Source organism: Chenopodium quinoa, unplaced genomic scaffold (genome assembly GCF_001683475.1).
Source record: "Chenopodium quinoa cultivar QQ74 unplaced genomic scaffold, ASM168347v1, whole genome shotgun sequence".
Lineage (NCBI taxonomy): Eukaryota > Viridiplantae > Streptophyta > Magnoliopsida > Caryophyllales > Amaranthaceae > Chenopodium > Chenopodium quinoa.
The window spans coordinates 435,630-451,001 of record NW_018743743.1 but is presented as its reverse complement, the minus strand read 5'-3'; positions in this window follow the sequence as shown (position 1 = coordinate 451,001).

Genomic DNA, 15,372 nt, shown 5'->3' with positions numbered 1-15,372 from the left:
GGAGCGTTTCAGGCGAAGTAATCTTCCAAATTTGGAAGCAGTTACAGGCATAGCAAATTTCAAGCGGGATGGCATTCTCTAGCTTGCAGGAGGTCATCAAAATAATCGGTTACTTTCAGAGACGTGTGCTCGACAGTGCAAGATACACGTTTCTTAACTTTTTTATCTGTTTACCTAACGCTAGTTTTGTAGGTATCGGCGTTGCAAGATTGATTTAGGATCGGAGAACGTTCTGAATCATTCTCCGTCCCTATCGATACTTTGGCTTTCGTTTTTCAAAACTTGCGTTTCTCCAAATTCGGTCAAAGTGGGGGCTTCTGTAGACACCCATTTGTGTCTCCCCAAAACCAAACCCAGTGATGAGTACCTTTCACGTCGAATCATAATCGAATGAAGTGAAAGTGTGGAAAGTCTAGTGTTGCGGAAAGTTTTAATTCTTTTCTCTTCTCTCTGTTTTTGAAAACTTATTTTTAGAAAACAGTCAATTCAGTTTGGTTGGTCCGTGATAAAGGTCCAATAATGGTGTATTTGGATGGGGCTTGCAAAGACCTTTCCAACGATATATTATAAGCCCAATTCCGACGAATATTGAGGAAGTTATGACCAATTTACCAAACTGGGCCCGGTTTGAGCTTTATGTGCGGCCCAATGATCTAGGGGAGGGCCTAATATGATTTATCATTCCCAATGCAATTAGGAATGGTTTTAGTATTCTAGATTCTTCTAGAAGGTTCTTTTCATTCCTAATTCAATTAGCATTGATAAATTGACTTTTGTTGACTTTTCAAAGTTTTAATCAAAATCAAATAGCATTTTTGAGGAAATTATATGATTTTATCCTCCAGTACGGCAAACTTATCTGATTTTCAAAAACGTGTTAAATTTAAGCTTGGCGTTTAACCCCAGGCCTTGGCGCCTAGAACCAGGCCTGGCGCTAGTGTTGGTGCTGGCGCCAGCTAGTCAGGGTTGGCGCCAGCTCTGTTTTTCGTGCGTAAGACTCTGTTTTGTTTAATTTATCTTTTTGGCTGATTTCCCTATCAATCTCTTTTCAAAACTTTGTTTTTACGTAAAAAATTCCTCATTCACAAGATCTAGAAACACCTAGCCATATTCGAAGTTGCCTTCGCCCTAGACGTGAAAGGTTTAATTTCTGAGGGTTTGGTCCCAAATCTCTCTTTCAATTATTTAATTTAATTGTTTGTTTATTATTTTCCTTGAAGTTACTAACGTGTGTATTTTGTTATTAGAAAGAGGTACGAAGCATCAAAGTAAGTGCTTTAATTGGTTCTAATTGATTTTATGATGTAGAAATCATGTTTACGTTGTTATTATGATATTCCTAGTATCATGTGTAGGGTAGTTTTGATATCAAATATGATTCACGCGATGCTTCCTATGTTCTTCCTAATATTTTTGATTGTTAGTATCATCTAAGGGTTAAAGATTTGATTTTTATTGCTTAGTGACATGCTAGGGTTTGTTATTAATCTTGTTAGTATCATGCCTAGGATCTTGCTATTTTTATTATGCTTTAATATTAATATGAACATGGTTATGATTGTTATTATGAATATTGTTATTTTGATGATCATTATTTTATTTATGATGATTATTATTATGATTATTATTTTTGTGATTATAATTATTATTCATGATATTGGTTATTTATTATGTTGGTTGATACATTATTTATTTATTGCTTGATCATATTTATTGCATGTTTAAAGGGAATTGGTACTTGTAATCACACTTAATAAGATAATTAATAATCTTGCTAGGTTTAATATGATTAAATTCAAGTGATCGCCAATAATAGATTTATTTGTGCATTAAATTCAACCAACATAGATTAAAAAGGTTTAGGGTTAATCCTATTGATTGCATGTTAATTAAAAAGCGCACATGAATACGATCAGAATAAAGTAGAGGCCTATTATTAGGGCAGGTTCAATCTCTTTTAGGTTGGATTTGTACCTTCATCCCAGAACCCTTATTTGGTACTAGACCTTATGGAGTTGACGATCTCTTGGATCGTTAAGGGGTGTAGCCTTCACCTCGTGAGCGGTTTACAAGTTCCTAAAAAACTTGTTGGCGACTCTTTTGCTCTATCTTCTTCCCTTTTGGACGCCACCGTACTTTAGTGTATGATCACAGTGGGGTTCAAACTAGTGGGATTAAAGCTAGAAATTATTCCCTACCAACATCATCCACTTCTATTGGACCCTTACCCTTCAACCAACTCTCCCTCATGGCCTAGTCTCTATCAAAATAATGGGACCAGTCATCTAGAACCGGCTCACCCGAGAGCTCCCATCGGCCAAAAGTCTAAGGATTAGGGAATGGGTTAGGGTTAGCCGGGTTATAAGCAAAGTAAAATCCTCTAGGCCTCTTATAGTCGTAAGAGGTCGGAGAGGTCCCCTTAATCGCATAGGGGGGCACATGGGGACCCTCTCAATAGGGATAACACAACATAGGTCCAAGGATTGGGTCATACGGGGCCCTTTGAGGGTAGTTAACATAAGGCTCAATTTCTCCCCTCATTACATGCATATCATAAACTTGTCTAGCATGGTAATCATAGCCTGCAACAAACTCATTCCCTAGAGGTGAACAATTCAAAACATTTGCAATGGAATCGATCTTTGCATGCAAAATAGAAAGTCACATGTAAAGAATGAAGATGAAGAGGAAGGAATTAAAGGTGTACCTCCCCGGGACACCGAGGGCAACGTAGGAGCAAGAGAGTGAATGGGGGCATATGGATTGTGCCGAAGATTTAGCAAAGGATCCTTTTTGAGATATTGGTAGATCGACCACTTGTTTGGCGGCCAAGGATGAGCGTTGTCCAAGCATCAAGCGGTAGCCTCTAGATGAGGGATGGGGCACCAATCGATTGTCCTTGAAACTTTCTAAATAAACAAGTCTTCTTGAGAAGTACGCTCCAAAAACCTTTGATTTATCAAAGCATAGATACTAAGTAGATGGGATTTTTCTTTCTCTCGTTTATCATGAATAGGCTCACGGGACTCAAGCATCATTTCATATTTCTTGTTAAGAGAGAGGGTCAAGATAGTGATCATTCCTCCCAGTTGAATGCTTCTGGAGAGAAAGACAACATCACGAATATCGATGAAACGAACAAGCCAATGGGACGCAAAATCAAGGACCTTGACCTTATCTTCAAGAGTTTTGTCCGCCAACCAAGGCCAACTTAGTTCCTCCCGCCCAAAATGGCTCATATAGACTCTTTAGAGAAAAATGCAAAATTGAGGAGCTGACTAAAGTATCTTCAAGCCGGGTGGATGATGGAAGCCGACATGGAATATTAAGGACAATAACTATCTTCAACTGATATATGTCTCCATCAATGACGTTCCTTATAATTATGATCTCGTTGCAAAACCTCAAAGGTCGGGTAGATGTAGGGAGTACCTTCCATTGGTGAAGGAAACTTAAAGGCTTCGTTAAAGTAGGAGAGAGGAACCGAGTGGTCATTGTTGAAAAGTTGAAAAGTAAGCATTTGAGTAGACACACCATCCAACTTCTCCTCATTCTCTTCCAAAGATGAAAGAAACTCAAAGGTGATGCGGGTATAGGTCGGAGCATTAAAACTAATGAATTCTTCAAACCCCAAATTCTGAGCTATGAATATCACATCTTCATGTTGTTGCCGATGCATCATAGAATCGAGTTGATACAAGCTTTCTAGATGAAAGATGAATGAAATTATCTCAATGCTCTTTCTTGGTAAACTCGATGCCATAAAGTCTCTTTGACATTGGGTTGAGGTTGAATAACCTCCCTAAAATTAAAACTCCGTGCCCTCTTGGCCCGACAATGAAGTGCCATCTACACACAAGCAAACAAGAGCTAGGTTTAAAATCATGAAATGATGTGCAAAGATGGTGCATATCAAGATCAAATAAATTCAAGGCCACCATTATCATGGAAATGAGCAAATTATCCCACTACAAGGGTAAAAATGCACTTGAACAGTAATGCTAGCAAGAATTTATGAACTACAAATGAGCACCAAGAGAAACAACACTCCAAACAATCATCTAAAACCCATCAATATGAACATCATTACTACCAAACATCACAACAACATGTCCAACAATGATGGTACAAAGATAGTGGTTGTTGAAGCAAAGTCAAGCATCACAAGTTCAAATATACATCAATAATCATCATTAACACAAATATTAGAGGTAAGAAATAAGCAATATGAAAGCACCATTAATGCAAGTACCAAAACAAGTTTAATCTCTCATGAAAAACCAAGGTAGAAAATTTATCCAGAAAACTAAAAGAAATGAAGAAATCATACCGTGAATTGGTGAAAAATTCTAATTAAAAGGAACAAAAAGCACATCACACACTATCGATCAAAATTTGTAAACTCATAACCCCAATCAAATAATACCCAAAAATCCCAACTTTTGGAGAGTGAAAATCACAAGGAAAGTGTAGAATTGGAGATTTTATAGTAATAATCAACAATATGAAGTGAAAATGATGATATTATGATGCTAAACTGGCAGTAAAGATGATGATGATGCTAGAACACAACAAGAGAAATGAAATAAGAAAATGGAGGAAAAGAGAGAAATAAAAAAGTGCGTTTCAAAGAAGGGGGTAGCAGGGGCGCGCACCCGCGCGGAGGGGCAGTGTGCCCGCGCCACAGTCGCTTGCGCTCGCGCCCGCGCCATAGTCGCTTGTGCTCGCGCCCTCCAGGGTCTTTTTCTCCTCCAAAACTCTCTTGTGCTCACATCGATGGGCACAAGATACATGCCCATGATGAACACGAGACTAGGTAGTCTCTAAACACCTTGACGGTGGGTTCAACACTACATTTTCACGAACCCATCATTATGAACCCACCAAGGCAATTCTTACATATGCCTCTAAATACTCAAGTTGAACACTTCATCCTTAAATTTGGTACCAAAATTGTTTGAAACCTTACTTCCGTCCAATAAAAAAACACCCTAAAACACAATCAAGAAAGAAACGCAATTCGACCAAAAACATCAAAAAGGAAAAATAAAATCAAAGAAAATATAAAAGAAAAGAAAGTTAGAAATTCGGGTTGCCTCCCGAGAAGCGCTTGTTTAACATCATTAGCTTCACATTTCCCACTCATCAAGGTGGTTCATAGAGGGTCATATTATGAATGACTTTGACAAAAACTCCATTATAGTAACGCTTGAGTCTATGGCCATTGTCTTTGAAAGACATTGAGAAATCCAAAGGAGGGATTTCAATAGCATCATTGGGGAAATCCTCTTGAACCACAAAAGGACCACTCCAATGAGACAATAACTTTCTGTGGAATAATCTCATCCTTGAATATTAAAGGAGCACCTTATCACCAATATTAAACTCCTTCTTCTTCATAAGATTATCATGCACCTCTTTGGTATAAGATTTGTACATGCTTGCACAATCATATGCATCCAAACGAAGTTCTTCCAACTCATTGAGATCAAGCCAACGTTGCTCACCCGCATTTGCCAAGTGGAAATTGATTTTCTTAATAGCCCAATGAGTACGATGCTCAAGTTCAACCGGAAGATGACAAAACATCCCATAAACCAAGCGTGAAAGAGTGGTGCCAATAGGTTTCTTAAAGGTCGTTCTATATGCCCATAAAGCATCATAAATCTTGACCGACCAATCTTTTCTATTTGTTGCAACCGTCTTCTAAAGAATAACCTTGATTTGACAATTAAACACCTCAACATGTCCACTAGTTTGAGGATGATAGGGGAGTCCAAAACGTTGATTAACTCCATGCTTCTTCAACATCTTGCGGAAGACAATATGCACAAAAAGGGATCCAATATCACTTATGACCGCCTTGGGAATGCCAAATCTTGGGAGAATTATCTTCTTGAACATCTTCATTGCTACCTTATGATCATTTGTTGGTGAAGCAATGGCTTCAACCCATTTTGACACATAATAAACAACAACAAGAATATATTAATTCCCATATGAGGAAGGGAAAGGACCCATGAAATCAATTCCCCATACATAAAAAAGTTTTACCTCAAGGATGGGTTGTTGGGGCATCTCATTTCTCCTTGAAATATTTCTTGTTTTTTGCAACACTCACAACTCTTCAAAAATTCCTAATTATTCTTGAAGAGATTTGGCCACCACAATCCACATTGACGCACCTTGGAAGCTGTCCTAGAAACACCCATGTGACCAACACTAGGATCCAAGTAACACATCTTCAACACACTAGGTATCTCCTTATTTGACACACATCGACACAACAAACCATAAACACCTATCTTGTACAAGATTGGTTCATCCCACACATAATGCCTAGCCTTCCTCTTAAGCTTCTTTCTTTGGTTCTTGGTAAATGAAGGAGGAAACTCCCCACAAGCAAGATAGTTAACCAAATTGGCAAACCACGGGAGTTCCTTCACATGTATTTTTTTTGGGAAACCTTCACATGTATATCATACAAAGAATCATCCAACATTCTATTTTCAATAGGAGACCCATCATCTTGAACTTGGAAATCCTTAAGTCTAGATAAATGATCCGCAACCATATTTTTCACTCCTTTCTTATCTCTAATTTCAAGGTCAAAAGTTTGAAGCTTAAGCACCCAACGAATTAGCCTTGACTTTGATTCCTTCTTCCAAAGAGATATTTTAGGGCCACATGATTGGTGAAGATAATTGTCTTGGACCCTAACAAATAGCAACGAATTTTTTTAAAATAATGAACAATTACCAAGAACTCCTTCTCTGTTGTTCTGTAGTTTTTTTGAGCACCATTAAGAGTCTTCGACATATAGTAAATGACATAAAGCTTCTTATCAAATATTTTACCCAATACACCCCTAATGGCCGTATCACTAGCATCAAACATAAATTGAAAAGGCAAATCCCATCTAGGGGCTTGGACAATGGGAGTAGAGATCAAAGCTTTCTTCAATTTGTTCAATGCTTCCAAACATTTGTCATCAAACACAAACTCAACATCCTTTTGGAGAAGATCATTGAGAGGCTTTGCTATGAGAGAAAATTCTTTGACAAACCTTCTATAGAACTCGGCATGTCCCAAGAATGTGTTGGGGTTTAGTAAGTCCAACTTACCGCGGAAACGACCCCGACCCAAAGAACCACTCGCAATTAATAAAACCATAAAGCAAAAACATAAAGCATAACAAATAAACATAAAAGGGTAGAATCGTAATTTACCTTTGACGCGTGCTTCGCCCTCAAAGACGGGCTCTTACTTGAAAGCTTTAGCCCCGCTCACACGAGAGCCTCCAACGGAATCCACCCACAAAGAACAAACACCGACTTTTAGGTCCGCTACCTTGGAGTTTGCAAGGTCCGACCAAAACCCGAGTGATTAAATGAGTTCAAAGGTTTTCACAATGGTGATGCCTTTTTCAGCTCTCACTCAAGTGATTTTCCCAATACCCCAACTTGGGTATTTATAGGGAAAAAAAGAGAGTGAAAAATCTCTCCCATCAATGCGAGAGAATTTGATTTTTCCATTTTATTTTAAAGCTAAAATAAAATAAATAATCAAACTAGTAATAAATCAACAAGTGGCAAGCTCATAAGAGAGGTTAGGTGAAGACCATTTGGAGGAGGGGGGGACCAAACTTGCTCCCCACTCCCTCTCCCAAAAACCGCCACCTCATGCATCAAGCTACCCCTCACAATGATCCACATCGCACCACACTTGGGCACCAAGGCAACCCAAGGTGGGCTGCCATGTGCGGCTGCAAGCAGGCCCAACACAAGCGTGTGGGCAGCTTGGCGCTGCTGGCCCAGCACGCTCGACACTTCGTGTGAGAGCTGCTTGGTGTTGCTGGCCTAGCACGCCCATCACTTGTGTGAGCGGTCTGCTTGGCGCAGCAAACCTAGCACGCCCAACACTTGCGTGGTCTGCTTGGCGCACTCGGCCAGCAAGCCGCGCATCAATGATGCGGGCTGCTAGCTGAGTGCCTTGCACCTTGTGCGCGTTGGCCCAACATAGCTAGCATTGGTGCGCTAGCACGCACCAACCGACCTAAGCTCGGCTTGGTGCGCATGTTAGACACCTTGCTATACCAAATGCCCCTAGCACTGGGTTTGCTCGGGGCATTCCGATGCTAGGGGTATTTTGGTCTTGTCAATTTACTCCCTCCGTGTTTTTTTAAGTGATACATTTTCCATTTCCGGCCTTGGTTTTTTAAGTGATACATTTCCTTTTTTTGGCAAAACAATACATTAAAATATTATATCTCTCTCCTCTCATGGCCCCCACCCAAACCCACTACTACATTTTTATTATATCTTTCCTCTCACATTCATTACTTTTCAATAAACTATTAACCCCACTATCTTTCTTTAACAATTTTTTAATACTCCGCTACCCCACTTACCTATTATTTTATTTAAGTCAATTAAATTGCCTAAAACTATGTGCCGGTCAATATGTATCACTTAAAAAAACACGGAGGGAGTATTATTTTCGTGTCTCGTCTTTTATTATTTTGACTTGACTTTCGACGCTCGGTTTCGACGCTCTGTGCTCGAATTTCTGACGTCTAAATATTTATTACTCAGGAGACAAATTAATTTCTTCCGAATTAATTTGTCGAGTCGGTTCGTATATTTGCTAGGGTGTGACCCAAAGGGTTCAGTCAAGATTAAGCTGTAATATTAATTATACATTAATATTACTGATCGGAAGCGGCCTCCACCTAGGCATTGCGATCACTTGACCTTGCTGAATATATTAACTTTCTAATAATTCTGAACCTGCTATCAGAATAATACACTTTTTCGAAGGACACCATTCCTTTCAATCTCCCACTTGTCCGGTGTTGTTTCAAAGAATACTACAAGAAGGGGGGGTTGAATTGTAGTATGAGAATTTAGCCAAACCTTTTGCGGAATTAAAATTAAGTTATCCAAAGGAACTAAAGAATGCAAGAGAGATTTTACGTGGAAAACTCCTTGGCCCTAACAAGGAGAAAAACCACGACCACTTGGGATTTTGGGAAAAGAATCTTCACTATAATAGGGCAAATGATCCTATTACAAGCTAAAGACTCAAACTCAAGTTCCTCTACGAACTTGAGACCCTGAGGAACAAGTCACCCAACTTGTTACTCTTCTCTTCTCTTTCTCTCTTCTCACTTCTCTGTTCTCTCTTCTCTTTCTCTTCTCTCTCTCTCTCTCTCTTCTCTTTCTCATACACAAACGTTCACTCGAACTTCCCCATTCCCCAATTACAACTCGAAAGAAAAACAAACTCTAGTATAAGAACATTAAGAACACTCTAATGAACTTGTGTGGAATTGACACTTGACTCGTTTTGAAGCTTGAAAACTTATGTGAGCAAGGGTGAGTTTTTCCAATAGAAATCAATGGCTATTTATAGATCAACAAATGCTTTGGAAAATTCTCTTTGTGCAGCAACACCATTACGCCACTACTCATACCCACTAAGAAGATCATGTTCCTAGAATTAAGGAACCATGAACTCCTCAATGTGCAAAACCATGACTGACATAGAACATGGGAGAGTAAGCCGTAAGTTTTGGAAAACATGGTGATTTTATTTTTTCAGAAGATATTTTCGAAAATAAGAAAATAAAATAAAATATTTTTGCACAAGATATTTTCGAAATTCAGAATAAAATAAAATCCCTTTCAAAAGATAAACGTTTTAGAAAGCAACCAAATAAGGACAAGTGCGCATTTAGTGTATAGCCTTTTTCCTATGTCGCTTAATGTCTCATCATGAACTATAAGGTAAGATTATTTTGTCATCCTTATTACGTCCTAAAGTGTTTCTCGATTCCAATTCCGAGTGTCAATAAGAAGATGATTTCTAAAATCCATCCGAGCACGGCCATGCATTTTCCAGTCTCGCTCTACGAGAAACCTTGTATACAACAAAGACATCTTCCCTATTTTAGTAGGGGGAAATTCACAGTCTTGTAATGTAGCTCCTCCTATTGAGAGTACCTAGCCGCCCAAGTGTTTCCATTATAATCTCCTATTATGGAAGACGTTTGAAAACATCAAAACGGACAAGTACTCAAACAAGGGAACTCACAATACTCATGGTCAAGGAAATAGGTTCGGATAGCCATAATGAGAAGTATACTTATGTCGATTTTTTAATCTCTTAAAGTATTCTCATAGGTCGATCCAGTATGGTTCTAAACCAATACCTGTGCAAATGATTTATGACAATCATGTCCTCGTAGCACAAGAAACAGTGCTATAAATCAAACTACACACTAATCTCAATTGGTCATTAATCGTCCATTGTTTAAATGACCTCGATTAGGGACAATTTTTGATTATTATATTCAATGTTCATTTAATAGATGTTTCCTTATCAAGACTGGTCTTGATAACCTGTTTTGAATATTTCAAGAATCGAATGGACTCATTATTTAATCCTAAACCACAATTAAATAGCAAACGGAGTAATAAAATATTGCATGAAATTTATATTACTCCAAAACTTGAATGATGTTTTTAGTGTCTTACATTAAGAGTTCAAAAATTTAACTAAAATACTAAACAGGGAAATCAAAGCCAGTCTCCTACATGCCTGATTCCCATTGCCTCAACGTTCTTGTTGTGCTTCACTTCAGGAAAAGGTTTAGTAAGTGGATCGGCTACGATGTTATCTGTTCCAACTTTGCAAATCCTGATTTCACCTTCTGATTTCCATTCTCGAATCATGTGAAACCGCCGTTTGACATGTTTTACTTTCTGATGTTCCCTTGGCTCTCTGGCCTGAGCAATAGCTCCATTGTTTTCACAATAGAGAGCTAATGGACACTTTATGGAGGGTACAACATCAAGTTCACTAATGAAATTACGAATCCAAACAACCTCCTTAGCCGCTTCAGCAGCTGCTAAGTACTCGGCTTCAGTCGTAGAATCTGTAGTTGTACTCTGCTTGGCACTTTTCCAACTGAACGCTCCTCCTTTCAGACAGAACACATATCCAGATTGCGATTTGAAATCGTCTTTACAAACTTGACTCCTAGTATGTACTGAGCCTCTCCTAATTCTTTCATTGAGAAACATTTTCCAAGCCAGGCCTTTACAAACTCTAACAACGAAATGTTGTTTCCAATGAGCAATATGTCATCGACATATAAGACTAAGAAGGCAATGTCACTCCCACTAACATTCTTGTAAACACAAGATTCATCTAGATTTTTGATAAAATCAAACTTACCAATGGCTTCATTGAATTGCAGATTCCAACTTCTTCTAGCTTTCATTAGTCCATAAATAGACTTCTTAAGCTTACAAACCTTCCCAGCATTGGTTTGGTCGACAAAGCCTTCTGGTTGTGTCATGTACACAGTTTCTTCCAAAATACCATTTAGGAAGGCGGTTTTAACGTCCATCTGCCGTATTTCATAGTTGTAATATGCAGCAATCGGTAGGAGTATTCGAACGGATTTTAGCATTGCGACTGGTGAAAAGGTTTCATCGTAATCAATACAATGAACTTGTCTATAACCTTTTTCCACCAATGTAGATTTGTAAATGAATACATTTCCATCTTTGTTGGTTTTCATCTTGAAAATCCATTTGCATCCGATAGGTCTATAAACTTCGGGTAAGTCAACCAAGTCCCAGACTTGATTTTCAAACATGGAATCCATTTCAAATCTCATGGCCTCATGCCATTTAGCAGAGTGGTGCTTGCCGTCGCTTGCTTGTAGGTTTCCGGTTCATCTCCATCTATAATTAAGATGTCCTCTAATATCTCGGTTAACACTAAACCAAGATATCTATCAGGTTGAGATCTCGGCCTCTGAGACCTACGTAAGGTAATGGATTGAGCATTTGCATTGTTGGTTTGACTTTGCACATGTTTATCATTTTGACCTTTGTCAACATATGTTGTTTGAGCACTTTGACTGTCATTCTGATTTTGTTTCTCATCCTCACGAACTTCGTCAATTTTGATTTTCCTCCCACTTGTAATTTTGGAAAGGTGTTCCTTCTCCAAAAATACACTATCGCGAGCAACAAACACTTTGTTCTCCGATTTGTTGTAGAAGTAATACCCTTTGGTTTCATTTGTGTAGCCTACAAAGTAAACCTTGTCAGATTTGGGATGAAGTTTGTCAGAAATCAATTTCTTGACATATGCTTCTCATCCCCATATATTTAGAAAAGACAACCTAGGAGGTTTATTTATCCATAATTAATATGGATTCCTTCCTACAGCTTTTGACGGTGCACGGTTCAGTGTTAGTGCCGCGATTAGAAGTACGCGTCCCCAGAAAGAGATAGGAAGATCACGAAGACCCATTGTTGATCATACCATGTCCAACAAGGTTCGATTTCTCCTTTCAGATACTCTGTTCCATTGAGGAGTTCCCGGAGGTGTCAATTTTGAAAGTATACCTTTTTCTTTCAGATGGTCATCGAATTCTTGGCTCAAGTATTCACCACCTCAATCCGATCAAAGGGCTTTGATTTTCTTGCCAAGCTGATTTTCAACTTCACTCTGAAATTCTTTGAACTTTTCAAATAATTCAGATTTATGTGACATTAGGTAGACATAACCATATCTACTATACTCATCTGTGAAGGTGATAAAATATCGATGTCCATTTCTTGTGGTTGAGCTCATTGGTCCACACACATCAGTGTGTATTAGACCTAATAAGTCTCCTGCCCTTTCTCCTAGCTTGGAGAATGGTTGTTTAATCATCTTTCCTAATAAACATCCCTCGCAATTCTCAAACGATTCTCAATTGAATGAGTCAAGGACACCTTCTTGTAGAAGTCTCTTAATGCGTTTGATGTTAATGTGGCCAAGACGACAATGCCACAAGTAAGTTTGGTTTGACTCCACGGTCTTAGCTCTTTTGGTATTATTATTCACATTATAAACTTGTTTGTCTAGATCAAGCACATAAAGACCATTTTCAGAATGTGCAATACCATATAAAACATTATCGAGATAAAACGAACATTCATTGACTTTTACTCGAAATTCAAAACCCTTGGCGTCCAACGCCGAAATTGAAATGATGTTTTTGGTAATGTTGGGAACATAATAAACGTTATATATTCAAAAATAAGCCCGGTGGGCAAAGACAAACTGAGAGTTCCTACGGAAACGACACTAATTTTGACTCCATTGCCGACCCGGAGTTTAACCTCTCCCTTCTCTAGCCTTCTAGCGTTCCTTAGTCCCTGAGAATTGGAACAAAGGTTTGAGCCACATCCGGTATCTAATACCCATGATGCTAAGCTAGTGAAGTTAAAGTCTATAATGAATATACCTGATTCAGAAGCAACGATTCCGTTCTTCTTAACTTCCTTGAACTTGAGGCAATCTCTCTTCCAATGTCCCTTCTTTTTACAGTAGAAGCATTTGGAATTAGATTTAGAAGATGCTACCTTCTTCCTCGTTTTGTTATCCTTGGTAGCTTTAGGCTTACGCGGAAAGGTTTTCTTCTTTCCCTTTCTCTTAAAGCCTTTCTTCTTTTTGCCTTAGAATTTCAACGGCTTGCTCTTTTTGATCATGAGAATATCATGCTTCCCCTCATCCTTGAGCGTTTGCTCTGCTTGCTTTAACATACCATGAAGCTCGGTGAGGGTTTTCTCCATGCTGTGCATGTTATAGTTTATCTTGAACTGATCATAGCCTTTGTGCAGCGAGTGAAGAATGATGTCAATTGCCATCTCGGTTGAATACCCTACATCAAGCCTTCCCATGTTCTCAAACAGTCCTATCATTTTGAGTACATGTGGAATGACTGGCTCTCCTTTCTTGAGCTTTCTCTCAAGGATCTGCCTGTGAGTTTCAAACCTTTCGGTTTGGGCCTTCTCTTGAAACATATTCTGCAATTCAGAAATGATCTCAAAAGCTGTCTCCTTCTCAAAGAAAGTCTTTTGAAGCTCTAGAGACATTGTGGCCAACATGATGCATTTGACATCTCGATTGGCACTTTGAGTCACCTCCTCATTGGGAGCCTTGGGCATTTCCTTATCAAGGACATATTCCTTTTGCTCTTGCATGAGAACAATTCGCAAGTTCCTTTGCCAATCAAGAAAATTTGGCCCACTCAACTTCTCCTTGTCGAGAATCGAGCGTAACGAGAATTGGTTGTTTGAGTTATTTGAAGACATGATTCTACAATTGAAAGAATTTTAATGAAAAACCATTCATGAAATTTTAATAAGATTGAATTCATGCATTTTAATCAAACTTATTTAAAACATCTTATTCACACATTTAAGGTTCACCCCAATTATGGTGAGAATAAGTCGATTCCAAGATTCGAAGAAACAAAGAGTGGTTAACCATGCTTTGTCTTGTCTTAACACTCAATCTACTAAGGTAAGCAACTCTTTACTAATGGCTCTAAGACACTCTTGGTTGAATAAATCGTCGCATCTAATGCTCTCTCAATAATTTTTTCACTTTTCCACGACATGTTAGGACTCCATCACTCATATCATTATGTACAACCAAAACCAACTTGCATATATACCCGGTATGCCTTACTTCCTAGGAGAGGTATTGATGCCTCTCTTTGGCGTAGCCCATCACTACCCTTGTTCGGCCGGTAAGTATTGTTTTGGAATGGCATGTTTTTACTCAATATTTAGGGACCTAGGGTTTCTATGTTGGTTGATTAATGAACTTAATTAATCATCACCACATTTGAAATCCTAAACATGCATCTAACATATGAAACATATTCATATATATTGAAAATTATAAATATAGATGCATTTGGCAACTAGCATGACCCCTTGAGATCTTCAAATCTTCAAAAGGTCTTCATTTGCAACTTCATGGCTACGTCTTCCAAGAAACTCCATCTTCAAGACTCGACCATAATTAAATGCAACTACTAGTATCTACGATTAGGACTAATCTAAATATTAAGGTACAAAAATACTCAACGGTACGCAGACCGTATTTAGATTTACAAAATACATCACGGATCGCAGTCTGTATTTTCTATCCTAATCGGGCCCCACTAGTTGCCATTTCATAAAACCTGTGAGAGAATATAAAATTTAGATTAACTGCATTCAATATAAGTTCAAGACACATAAGAGCTCGAACCAAATTGCGGCTCGTGATTAATCCATAAATCCCGATAGAAAATAAAAAAAGCACTCAAAACAAGTACACGCTCGAGTATCATTGACCAACCCCTTATGAATCATGATTCATTTCAATATGACCCCATTCCATTCATCAATTCACTATTTGTGAATGGCCCATGCATTTTACAACCGTAAACAAGTAACAATCCAAATAAAACACCCGTGAACTAGTAACTAATCTAGGAGGTTAATCAAATTAACACGCCTAATTAAA